The sequence below is a fragment of the Arachis ipaensis genome, chromosome B5, assembly GCF_059453495.1.
Source record: "Arachis ipaensis isolate K30076 ecotype BB chromosome B5, ASM5945349v1, whole genome shotgun sequence".
Classification (NCBI taxonomy): Eukaryota; Viridiplantae; Streptophyta; class Magnoliopsida; order Fabales; family Fabaceae; genus Arachis; species Arachis ipaensis.
Window position 1 is genome coordinate 53238341 of NC_142440.1, and position 12078 is coordinate 53250418.

At 39.3% G+C, this 12078-nt stretch overlaps 1 non-coding gene across 1 annotated transcript; it reads right to left on the minus strand.

Annotated features, from left to right (window-relative positions):
- Nucleotides 1-1848: 1848 nt before the first annotated feature.
- On the minus strand, nt 1849-1956 carry LOC148564201 (small nucleolar RNA R71). Its single transcript, XR_015884837.1, has one exon. It is a non-coding gene; the product is annotated as a small nucleolar RNA R71 (small nucleolar RNA).
- Nucleotides 1957-12078: the final 10122 nt, after the last annotated feature.

The window sequence follows — 12078 nt, forward strand, 5'->3', positions numbered from 1 at the left end:
ATATGCATCTTGCATTTTTTTTTCGAAAATATCATGCATTCATAGTGTTCTTCATGATCTTCAAGTTGTTCTTGGTAAGTCTTCTTGTTTGATCTTGATGATTTTTGTTTTGTTTCTTTTCATGTTTATCATATGCATTCTTGAATTCTTAGTGTCTAAGCATTAAAGAATTCTAAGTTTGGTGTCTTGCATGTTTTCTTTGCATTAAAAATTTTTCAAAAATATGTTCTTGATGTTCATCATGACATTCATAGTGTTCTTGGTGTTCATCCTGACATTCATAGCATTCTTGCATGCATCACATGTTTTGATCTAAAAATTTCATGCATTGCATAATTTTCATGTTTTTCATAAAAATTTCAAAAATCAAAAAAATATCTTTCCTCTTTTCTCTCATCAAATTCGAAAATTTGGATTGACTTTTTCAAAAATTTTTTCAAAATCAAATTGTTTCTCATGAGTCAAATCAAATTTTCAATTTGAAAATCTTATCTTTTTCAAAATCTTTTTCAAAAATCAAATCTTTTTCAAAATTATTAGTTATTTTCGAAAATTCCAAAAATATTTTTCAAAAATCTTTTTCTTATTTTTATACCAAATTTTCGAAAATAACATAAACAATTAATGTTTTGATTCAAAAATTTGAAGTTTGTTACTTGCTTGTTAAGAAAGATTCAAACTTTAAGTTCTAGAATCATATCTTGTGATTTCTTATGAATCAAGTCATTAATTGTGAATTTAAAAATCAAATCTTTTTTTCAAAACTAATTCCTATCATATCTTTTCAAAAATATCTTCTTATCTTATCTTTTTCAAAAATTTGATTTCAAAATATCTTCTCTAACTTCCTAACTTCCTATCTTTTCAAAATTTGTTTCAACTAACTAACTAACTTTTTGTTTGTTTCTTAACTTTTTCAAAACTACCTAACTAACTCTCTCTCTCTCAATTTTCGAAAATATCTCCCCCCTTTTTCAAAATTTCTTTTTAATTAACTATTATTTTAAATTTTAAATTCTAATTTTCGAAAAAAAAAATACTAACATTTTTTTTCAAAAAACCAATTTTCAAAAATCACTAACTCTTTTTTCAAAATAATTTTCGAAAATTATTCCTCCCCCATCTCATTATATTTATTCATTCATATCCTAACATCTCATCTCACATCTCTTCCATTCGTACAGTTGCATTTCTTCCTTTACATCACATTCTTTGTCTCCCCCTCTTTTCTTCCACTCACAAAGGGATCCCTATACTGTGGTATAAAGGATCCCTATTATTATTATCATTTTTCTGTCCATTCTTCCTTGTCTTATGAGCAGGAGCAAGGATAAGAACATTCTTGTGGAAGCAGATCCAGAACCTAAAAGGACTCTGAAGAGAAAATTAAGAGAAGCTAAAATACAACAATCCAGAGATAACCTTTCAGAAATTTTTGAACAGGCAGAGGAGATGGCAGCCGAAAATAATAATAATGTAAGGAAGATGCTTGGTGACTTCACTGCACCTAATTCCAATTTACATGGAAGAAGCATCTCCATTCCTGCCATTGGAGCAAACAACTTTGAGCTGAAACCTCAGTTAGTTTCTCTGATGCAGCAGAACTGCAAGTTTCATGGACTTCCATCTGAAGATCCTTTTCAGTTCTTAACTGAATTCTTGCAGATATGTGATACTGTTAAGACTAATGGAGTAGATCCTGAAGTCTACAGGCTTATGCTTTTCCCTTTTGCTGTAAGAGACAGAGCTAGATTATGGTTGGATTCTCAACCCAAAGACAGCCTGAACTCTTGGGATAAGCTGGTCACGGCTTTCTTAGCCAAGTACTTTCCTCCTCAAAAGCTGAGCATGCTTAGAGCTGATGTTCAAACCTTCAGACAAAAAGAAGGTGAATCCCTCTATGAAGCTTGGGAAAGATACAAACAGTTGACCAAAAAGTGTCCTTCTGACATGCTTTCAGAATGGACCATCCTGGATATATTCTATCATGGTTTATCCGAGCTATCAAAGATGTCACTGGACACTTCTGCAGGTGGATCCATTCACCTAAAGAAAACGCCTGCAGAAGCTCAAGAACTCATTGACATGGTTGCTAATAACCAGTTCATGTACACTTCTGAAAGGAATCCTGTGAGTAATGGGATGCCTATGAAGAAGGGAGTTCTTGAGGTTGATACTCTGAATGCCATATTGGCTCAGAATAAAATATTGACTCAGCAAGTAAATATGATCTCTCAGAGTCTGCATGGAATGCAAGCTGCATCCAACAGTACTCAAGAGGCATCTTCTGAAGAAGAAGCCTATGATCCTGAGAACCCTGCAATAGCAGAGGTAAATTATTTAGGTGAACCTTATGGAAACACCTGTAACTCAACATGGAGAAATCATCCAAATTTCTCATGGAAGGATCAAAAGCCCCAACAAGGCTTTAATAATGGTGGAAGAAACAGGTTTAGCAATAGCAAGCCTTTTCCATCATCCACTCAGCAACAGACAGAGAACTCTGAACAAAATGCTTCTAATTTAGCAAATCTAGTCTCTGATCTATCTAAGGCCACTGTAAGTTTCATGAATGAAACAATATCTTCCATTAGAAATCTGGAAGCACAAGTGGGCCAGCTGAGCAAAAGGATCACTGAAATCCCTCCTAGTACTCTCCCAAGCAATACAGAAGAGAATCCAAAAGGAGAGTGCAAGGCCATTGACATAAGCGCCATGGCCGAACCTTGAGGAGAGGAGAGGACGTGAATCCCAAGGAGGAAGACCTCCTGGGACGTCCAGTGATCAATAAGGAGCTTCCCTCTGGGGAACCAAAGGACTCTGAGGCTCATCTAGAGACCATAGAGATTCCATTGAACCTCCTTATGCCCTTCATGAGCTCTGATGAGAATTCCTCTTCTGAAGAGAATGAGGATGTCACTGAAGAGCAAACTGCCAAGTTTCTTGGTGCAATCATGAAGCTGAATGCCAAATTATTTGGCATTGATGCTTGGGAAGTTGAACCTCCCTTGTTCATCAATGAACTAAGTGATCTGGATCAACTGACATTGCCTCAGAAGAGACAGGATCCTGGAAAGTTCATAATATCCTGTACCATAGGCTCCATGATCTTTAAGGCTCTGTGTGATCTTGGTTCAGGAATAAACCTCATGCCCCCTCTCTGTAATAGAGAAACTGGGAATCTATGAGGTGCAAGCTGCTAAAATCTCACTAGAGATGGCAGATAGCTCAAGAAGACAGGCTTATGGACAAGTAGAGGACGTTTTAGTAAAGGTTGAGGGCCTTTACATCCCTGCTGATTTCATAGTCCTGGATACTGGAAAGGAAGAGGATGAATCCATCATCCTAGGAAGACCTTTCCTGGCCACAGCAAGAGCTGTGATTAATGTTGACAGAGGTGAAATAGTCCTTCAATGGAATGAGAACTCCCTTGTATTCAAAACCCAAGGATCTCCCTCTGCAACCATGGAGAGGAAGCTTGAAAAGCTTCTCTCAAAGCAGAGTCAACCAGAGCCCCCACAGTCAAACTCTAAGTTTGGTGTTGGGAGGCCACAACCAAACTCTAAGTTTGGTGTTGAACTCCCATATCCAAACTCTAAGATTGGTGTTGGAAAGTCTCAACAAAGCTCTGCACATCTGTGAGGCTCCATGAGAGCCCACTGTCAAGCTATTGACATTAAAGAAGCGCTTGTTGGGAGGCAACCCAATGTTTATCTAATTCTTATTTTTATTGTTTTTCATGTTTTCTTAGGTTCATGATCATATGGAATCATAAAATAAATATAAAAATTGAAAACGGAATCAAAAACAGCAGAAGAAAAATCACACCCTGGAGGAGCATCTGTCTGGCGTTCAAACGCCAGAACAGAGCATAGTTCTGGCGCTGAACGCCCAGAATGGGAGCATCCTGGCGCTGAACGCCCAGAACAAGCATGGTTCTGGCGTTCAACGCCAGAAATGGCAGCAAAGGGGCGTTGAACGCCCAAAATGGGCACCAACCTGGCGCTGAACGCCCAGAGTTGTGTGCAAGGGCATTTTACATGCCTAAATTGGTGCAGGGATATAAATGCCTTGACACCTCAGGATCTGTGAACCCCACAGGATCCCCACCTACCTTCACTAACCCTCTTCTCTCTTCTCAATCATCCTCTATTCCCAATAAACACTCATCCTTTCTGTCTTCCATTTACCACTCACACCCATACACCCACTTACCTTCAAAAATTCAACATCTCTTCCACACCCAATCCCACCCATATGGCCGAATACACACAGCCATCCATCTCCTCCATACCCTCTTCTTCTTCTATTCTTTCTTCTTTTGCTCGAGGACGAGCAACATTCTAAGTTTGGTGTGGTAAAAGCATAGCTTTTTTTTGTTTTTTCCATAACATTGATGGCACCTAAGGCCAGAGAAACCTCTAGAAAGAGGAAAGGGAAGACAAAAGCTTCCATCAAGGGTCTATAGCTCAGTGGTAGAACATTTGACTGCAAATCAAGAGATCCCTGAGATACCTCAGGGGATACATTTTCTTCCACACAATTATTGGAAGCAACTAAAGGGTGGAACATCAAGAGCACTACATTATCCTTCATGAAATCAGAGAAGATCTAAAAGCAATGAAGGAGGAGCAGCAAAGACAAGGAAGAGACATAGAAGAGCTCAAGGACATCATTAAGGTGGACTCATTCCTTGTTCTTACTTTCTCTGTTTTTCGTTTTCTATGTTATGTACTTATCTGTGTTTGTGTCTTCATTACATGATCATTAGTAGTTAGTAACTATGTCTTAAAGTTATAAATGTCCTATGAATCCACCACCTCTCTTAAATGAAAAATGTTTTAATTCAAAAGAACAAGAAGTACATGAGTTTTGAATTTATCCTTGAACTTAGTTTAATTATATTGATGTGGTGACAATGCTTCTTGTTTTCTAAATGTATGCTTGAACAGTGCATATGTCTTTTGAAGTTGTTGTTTGAGAATGTTAAATATGTTGGCTCTTGAAAGAATGATGACTAGGAGACATGTTATTTGATAATCTGAAAAATCATAAAAATGATTCTTGAAGCAAGAAAAAGCAGCAAAGAACAAAGCTTGCAGAAAAAAAAAAAGAGAGAAAAAAAAATATAGGCGAAAAAAAAAATATAGAAAGAAAAAAGCAAGCAGAAAAAGCCAATAACCCTTAAAACCAAAAGGCAAGGGCAATAAAAAGGATCCCAAGGCTTTGAGCATCAGTGGATAGGAGGGCCTAAAGGAATAAAGTCCTGGTCTAAGCGGCTAAACCAAGCTGTCCCTAACCATGTGCTTGTGGCGTGTAGGTGTCAAGTGAAAACTTGAGACTGAGCGGTTAAAGTCAAGGTCCAAAGCAAAAAAAAAAAAGAGTGTGCTTAAGAACCCTGGACACCTCTAATTGGGGACTTTAGCAAAGCTGAGTCACAATCTGAAAGGTTCACCCAATTATGTGTCTGTGGCATTTATGTATCCGGTGGTAATACTGGAAAACAAAGTGCTTAGGGCCACGGCCAAGACTCATACAGAAGTTGTGTTCAAGAATCATCATACTGAACTAGGAGAGTCAATAACACTATTCGAAATCTGAAGTTCCTATAGATGCCAATCATTCTGAACCTCAATGGATAAAGTGAGATGCCAAAACTATTCAAGAGGCAAAAAGCTATAAGTCCCGCTCATATGATTGCAGCTCTGTTTCATTGATAGTTTGGAATTTGTAGTATATTCTCTTCTTTTTATCCTATTTGATTTTTAGTTGCTTGGGGACAAGCAACAATTTAAGTTTGGTGTTGTGATGAGCGGATAATTTATACGCTTTTTGACATTGTTTTTAGTATGTTTTTAGTAGGATCTAGTTACTTTTAGGGATGTTTTCATTAGTTTTTATGTTAAATTCACATTTCTGGAGTTTACTATGAGCTTGTGTGTTTTTCTGTGATTTCAGGTATTTTCTGGCTGAAATTGAGGGACTTGAGCAGAAATCAGATTCAGAGGTTGAAAAAGGACTACTGATGCTGTTGGATTCTGACCTCCCTGCACTCAAAGTGGATTTTCTGGAGCTACAGAACTCGAAATGGCGCGCTTCCAATTGCGTTGGAAAGTAGACATCCAGGGCTTTCCAGCAATATATAATAGTCCATAATTTGGCCAAGAATTGACGACGTAAACTGGCGTTCAACGCCAGCCTTCTGCCCAAATCTGGCGTCCAGCGCCAGAAAAGGATCCAAAACCAGAGTTGAACGCCCAAACTGGCACAGAAACTGGCGTTCAACTCCACAAATGGCCTCTGCACGTGCTACACTCAAGCTCAGCCCAAACACACACCAAGTGGGCCCTGGAAGTGGATTTATGCATCAATTACTTACTCATGTAAACCCTAGTGACTAGTTTATTATAAATAGGACCTCTTACTATTGTATTAGGCATCTTTGGATTACCTTATGATCCTTTGATCATGTTTTAGGGGGCTGGCCATCTCGGCCATGCTTGGACCTTCACTTATGTATTTTCATACGGTAGAGTTTCTACACTCCATAGATTAAGGTGTGGAGCTCTGCTGTTCCTCAATGAATTAATGCAAAGTACTACTGTTTTCTATTCAATTCTTCTTATTTCGCTTCTAAGATATCCATTCGCACCAAAGAACGTGATGAAGGTGATGATTATGTGTGACGCTAATCATCCTTCTCCCCTATGAACGCGTGCCTGACAAACACTTCCGTTCTACATGAAATAAGCTAGAACGAATATCTCTTAGATCTCCAAACCAGAATCTCCGTGGCGTAAGCTAGAATGATGGCGGCATTCAAGAGAATCCGGAAGGTCTAAACCTTGTCTGCGGTATTCTGAGTAGGATTCAATGATTGAATGACTGTGACGAGCTTCAAACTCGCGATTGTTGGGCGTTAGTGACAGACGCAAAAGGAGGGTGAATCCTATTCCAGCATGATCGAGAACCGACAGATGATTGGCCGTGCTGTGACAGAGCATGTGAGCATATCTTTCACTGAGAGGAGGGGATGTAGCCACTGACAACGGTGATGCCCTTGCATAAAGCCAGCCATGGAAAGGAGTAAGACTGATTGGATGAAGATAGCAGGAAAGCAGAGGTTCAGAGGAACAAAAAGCATCTCCATTCGCTTATCTGAAATTCCTACCAATGATTTACATAAGTATCTCTATCCCTATTCTCTTATTTATTATTCGAAAACTCCATAATTATTTTATATCCGCCTGACTGAGATTTACAAGGTGACCATAGCTTGCTTCATACCAACAATCTCCGTGGGATTCGACCCTTACTCACGTAAGGTATTACTTGGACGACCCAGTGCACTTGCTGGTTAGTTGAACGGAGTTGTGTCCACACATAGAGCCACAATGAGGATTCAATACAATTATATATTGTTAATCACACACAAGTACAAAGAACGTGGAACACAATTTCGTGCACCAAACCACAACCACCCCAAGAATCTCAAAGGATCTCCAACTTGGAGATATTGATGGAGAAGATGATGAAACATCAAGAGCTAGCCAACAAGAACCATGAAGCTTCACTGAGGAACTTGGAAAGGCAAATTGGCCAGTTGTCCAAGCAAGCAGTGACTGAGAGGCCAACCAATGCATTGCCAAGTGACACTATTCCCAACCCCAAGGAAGAATGCAAGGCCATTCAACTAAGGAGTGAAAGAATCTTGGTAAATGACAAGAAGCCAACTGAGAAAGAAACTAACAAGAAGCCTGTGGAGAATGATGTTGGCAACAAAAAGCAAGAAGGACAAAAAGACAAGCAAGACCAAGAGAAGCTCAAAGAGAAAGAGGAGCCACAATCCTCAAAGAAGGAAAAGCAAATCATGGAGGAACAATCACAAGAACAGCGGAAGATAGTGAAGACTTACACGCCTCCTTTGCCACACCCTCAAAGATTGCAGAAGGAGATCAAAGACCAACAGTTCCCCAAATTCCTATAAGTGTTTAAGAAGCTAGAGATCAACATCCCACTTGCTGAAGCTCTAGAACAAATTTCTCTATATGCAAAATTCCTCAAAGAGCTTATCAACAAGAAGATGAGCTGGAATGAGAGAGAGACAGTGATCCTAACCCAGGAATGCAATGCATTGGTCCAAGAAGGCATTCCACCAAAGTTCAAAGACCCTGGGAGCTTCTATTTGCCTTATACCATTGGTAACACAGTCATTGATAAGGCACTGTGTGATTTGGGCTCCAGTATTAACCTCATGCCTCTATCTATGATGAGAAGGCTATCTATAGAAGAAGTGAAACCTACACAGATGTCATTAGAGCTAGTGGATAGATCTTTGGTAATTCCTGAGGGGGTGATTGAAAATCTCTTGGTTAGGGTGGGGAAATTCATATTTCCTACAGATTTTGTAATCCTGGACATAGGAGAAGAGAAGAATGACTCTCTGATATTAGGAAGACCTTTCCTGGCCACAACAAGGGCCATTATTGATGTGGAACAAGGAGAATTGACTCTGAGGGTAAATGATGAGAAGATCACTTTGAATGTCTTCCAAGAAGCGCAGCATACTATTAAGGAGAAAAGCTGCATGAGGGTTGAAGAAGAAGATTTACAGTGGAAGGAAAAACCCAATGAAGAGATCATCAGCTCACCTGTAGAGCAAGGGATGAAGATTGGAGAAGAGAAAGAGGGTAAGGAACATGTGAAGGCTGAGAAGAGAAGGCAGGAAGGGATTGAAGACTTAATTATTGAGAAGGAGGTCCCTAACATAAAACCTGCTGCAGAGAAAGAAGGACAAGTGAAAAAGGGAAAGAAGAGTAAGAAAAGAGTTCCAAAAAGGGTGGAAGAATAAGAAGATACCAACTGAAGGATTCTCAAAAGGGGACAGAGTGAGATTGATATACCAGCAGTTGGAGAAAAATCCACAAACTAATGATTACTACACCATTGATGCATTCGCATATTTGCTATTTTAACTAGTTAGTTTAGTTAAATTTAGTTCAATTTCGTTCATTATTACTAAAATAAACAAGCAATTTTGTGAGTTTTTCTCCATGCATCCATGAACCAAGAACTAAGTGAAATTTGGCATAATTAATGCAAATGACTCAAGGAGTTTATATATAAGTTGATGTGAATGATTCCTTTGAAAATTATTGCATAAGATGGCAAGACATTGAGGAAGATTCTGTGGTTTATGTTAGGTGATGAAGAAAGAAGAATTTGAGCAAGAAAGATTGGGGATATAGCAAGCTTGGCAAGGAGGAAGAGACTTGGGCGTTGCCAACGTGCATTATCACTTAGTGTTTGGCAATAACGCCAAGTAGCCCTGGAAGGTGAATTTGAAGCCTCAAGCAAGTTGCCAACACCACCAACGAGGGGCATGTTTGAAGACAACGCGGGCAAACAACGCTGAATAGAAGACTTAGCCCAGGAAAGGGAGATGCACGTTGCCAACGCCAAGTTCTGAAGGCGTGTTCCTTGGCAACGTAGCAAGCAAAGCTTGGTGCCATAGGGAAGGCTCGAGCACGTTGTTGGGCTGGGAGAGCATGGGCGTGTTCCAAGGCAACGCCAAGCAAGGAAGCAGCCTTGGAGAAGCCAGCATGTTGCCAACTTGGAAGAAAGGGGGCGTGTTCAGCAACAACTCTAGCGAACTTGGCAGCCTGACCTTGCCTCCTTCAAGGATGCATAACTTGAGCTACAAAGCTTTAAAGGAAGTGATTTCAGTGGTACTGGAAATTAGACATCAAGAGATTTCCAACCATATATCATAGTATGGGGTTAGCATTCATTTGAAGCTTCAAAATTTGGCTTTATTTTGAGCCTCAGAAATGAGCACGTTGCCAACCTAGGATATCATTGGCGTGTTCATTGGCAACGCAGCAAACTTGGAGCTAGGAGGCAGCCACGAGCACGTTGCCAACTGAAGAAAGCATTGGCGTGTTTGGCAACAATGCCAGAAAGCTTTGGATGGTGAAGAATGGAGGTAGCACGTTGCTAACTTGGAAATACAAGGGAGTGTTTGCCAAAAACGCTGGTGAGCTTGGCAGCTTGACCTTACCTCCTTCAATGGAGTATATCTTGAGCTACAAAGCTTCAAATGAGGTGATTCCAATGGAATTTGAAAGTAGACATCCAGAGCTTTTCAACGATATATCATGGTATGGGTTTGACATTAGTTTGAAGCTTCAAAATCGGGCCTCATTTGAAACCTCAGAAACTAAACACGTTGGCAACGCCCTTGCTAAAATTTGGCTCCATGGGAGGCATAACCCACGTTGCCAACTTGGGGAAGGTGAAGGCGTGTTTGCTAGCAATGCCTGTGAAGCTTAGCAGCCTTAGAAGGTAACCCAAGTTGCCAACTTGAGAATGTGAAGGCGTGTTTGTCAAAAACGCCGGCAACCCTGGCAGCCTGACCTTGTCATCTTCAATGGAGCATAACTTGAGCTACAGAGATCCAATCGAGGTGCTTCCAGTTGCGTTGGAAAGCTGACATTCAGAGCTTTTCAACCATGTATAATAGTCGATAGTGAAGCACAAAATTAAAGCTTAAACCAGGGGCAACTTTTGGGCATCAAAACTGAAACCAAGAAGAAGAAGAGCCAAGTTGTTAGCAACAACTTGGGCTAGCAACGCCCATCTCTCCAAATAACTCCCAGCCCAGGAAATCCATGAGCACGTTGCCAACATGCATTTACATAGGCATGTTGGCCAAAAACGTGGTGCTACAATTTCATTTAGAAGCTAGCTAATCCAACCTCAAGCAAGCAAAGCCCATAAATCTCAACCAATCAAGGCCACAAGAATCATCTAGAATAGTTAATTTTCATTTTGTTTGTAATTTGTTTTTAATTTCATTTTTAATTTGTAATTTAGGAAAGCCTATATAAAGGCCATAGTGTCATAGAATAGAGGAGGAGAGCGGGGGCCTTAAGGGGCCTTAGAAGGCTCTTGGGACTTTTTGGCTTTTGAACTTGTTTTTTTTAGACTTTTTTTGACACTTAGATATTTTTCTATTACACTAGCATTTTTTTTACTCTTTACTTTTTCTCACCGGTCTTCTATTTTGTTTTTCTTGCAACTTTGAATTTCAGTTTTCAAGAACTTCTTCTCCATTCTTCATCACTCTTCTCTACTCAATTTTAATGTTTACTTTTGCATTTGTTGTTGAATTTAGAGCTATGATTCACTAAACCCCATTTTCATTAGGGGGAAGAGCTCTGCTTGTTTGAATGAATTGATAACTCTTCTCCTCCTTCTTAATTCAAGTGGTTAATCCAAGAGGAAACTCTTGTTCTTCAAAGATTCAATCACCATCGAGAGAGGGATTAATCTATATGAATTATGTGGTGAATTTGAGAAAGGAGTCACATAATTCAGTTTAGAGTTCATCCTTTCATGATTTCCTTAATCAATACACTTTGGTTGGTATGTGAGATGTAACCTCCCTTAGTTGAGATTCTGGAAGTTGTGTGGCTTGGATTAGGAATTGAACTTCATCTCTTCTCATGAACAATTAGATCACGAGAGTGGCAATTGGTTGTGTTGAGAGAAATTGAGTTACCAAGAGATTGGGACTCAATTACCCACAAATTGCCATGGATCTATACCTATGATTGAGAAGGAATTGATCACCATCAATTCATGAGAATTTGCATCTCTGATCCCTAATGATCCTCTCCATCATCAATTCTCATTTCTTTTGCTCTTTAGTTGTTTGAATACCCATTACCCAATTCCCTTCTACATTCTTGCAATTCATTATTCTTGTCATTTACATTCTGTTTCTATATTTCTTGCTATTTACTCTTATGCTCTTTAAAATTTTGCAATCTTTACTTTCTTGCAATTTATCTTTAATGTCATTTAAGTTTCTTGCATTTTAATTTTCAGTTATTTACTTTCATCTTCTTTCTCTCTTCTAGTTTTTTAAATTCCTTGCCATTTAAATTTTTGCAATTATGTTCAAAAATCACAAATCTCATGAAATCAAAACCATGTTTGCTTGACCAAATCTACCATTCAACTAAAGTTGCTTAATCTACCAATCTCCGTGGGATCGACCTCACTCTTAGTGAG